This window comes from Gossypium arboreum, chromosome 10, assembly GCF_025698485.1.
Source record: "Gossypium arboreum isolate Shixiya-1 chromosome 10, ASM2569848v2, whole genome shotgun sequence".
NCBI lineage: Eukaryota > Viridiplantae > Streptophyta > Magnoliopsida > Malvales > Malvaceae > Gossypium > Gossypium arboreum.
Window position 1 is genome coordinate 11,856,721 of NC_069079.1, and position 1,564 is coordinate 11,858,284.

Consider the following 1,564-nt stretch of genomic DNA (forward strand, 5'->3'; position numbering starts at 1 on the left):
TAATAAATTTTTCTAAATTTTTCGTCGATTTAGTGATTGAATCCTTTGTTCGATACTCTTGAAAATTAAGGTATTACATGGATTATTGTTTATATGATTGAGAATGAAATGTTACTAATGTTGTACATGATATATGAATTTAGTATAATGTAATGTATTGAGTATTGAATTGAAATAATGGATGGTTACATGTACTTATATGGCTAACTTGTGGATGAATGTTTATGTTTAGGCATTTGGAAACTGAGTTAAGTATACCTTATTTATTTCCTTAATTGTATAATGGTAAGTTTAATTCTGAATTATACGGGCTTATTAAGCTATAAAGCTTACTCTGTTTTTTTTTCAATGTTTTATAAAGGTTCGATAGCTTGCTCGTTTTGGACAAGTCGGAGTTAAGCATCACACTATCCAGTTGCCAATTGGTTCTTTTGAATTTGTGGATATATGTAAATATGGCATGTATAGGCTAGTATTAAAGATGATAAGTATGGTTACTTGAGATAATGAATTTTTGGTACATTTTGTGGTATAAGTCTAAGCTATGTTATTTGGCTAAATTTGGTATAATGCTTTGGTTGTATATAAGTGTTCAATTATGGTATGTTTGGTAAGTAGTAGATGGAATGGAATTATGCAGATGTTATCTTGATATGTGGTTGGCATATAATTGGAAAATGCATGGTGTTATTAGGTATTTGAAGACTAAGTTGAATTAGTATCATATATGTATAAAATGTATTGGAATGGCTGCCTATTGAGTTATGAATTGATGAAATTTTATGCTTGTGCCTGTATGTAAAAATAGGGTGGCAAAATGGCTTTGCAAATAGCCTATTTTTGTCCACACGAGCAGAGACACGGGCGTGTGTCTCGGTCGTGTGTGACACACGGTTATGTTACACGGTCATGTGTCCCCTGGTGTTGAATTAAAATGAAGTTAGTATGCTCCACACGGTCTCACACACGGGCGTCTGACCGTCCTTGTGGTACAAGTCAGTATACCCTCTAATTGGCATACGGCCTAGCACACGGGCGTGTGACTTGGTCGTGTTGCATAAGGCAGTATACCTTACAGTTTTGGCACGGCCTAGCACATGGCCTGGTACACGAGTGTGTGTGGCCACTTCGAAGGGCATACGGGCTAGACACACGAGCGTCTGGTCGGCCATGTGACCCAAGTCAGTATGTATACCCTATTTCCACATGGCCTAAGACATGGGCGTGTCTACTAGCCGAGTGAGGCACACGGCCTGTTCACACGGGCTTGTGATCCCTGTATATTTAAAATTTTTCTAAGTTTCAAAAATTTTCATATGTTATCAGTTTAGTCCCGAATCACTTCTAAAGTATGTTTAAGGCCTCGTATTGAATAATGATTGTATGATTTGATTGTTTGTATGCGAAAAGTACATGTATAAGTGTTATAAGTTGAAAAATGCTCCGTAACCCTATTCTAGCATTTAATACGGGTGAGAGGTGTTATATTTATTGTTATCAGAACTACGGTTTAGTCAATTCTAGGACTAACGTAGTGTATGTGAGTCTAGCTATACATGCCATA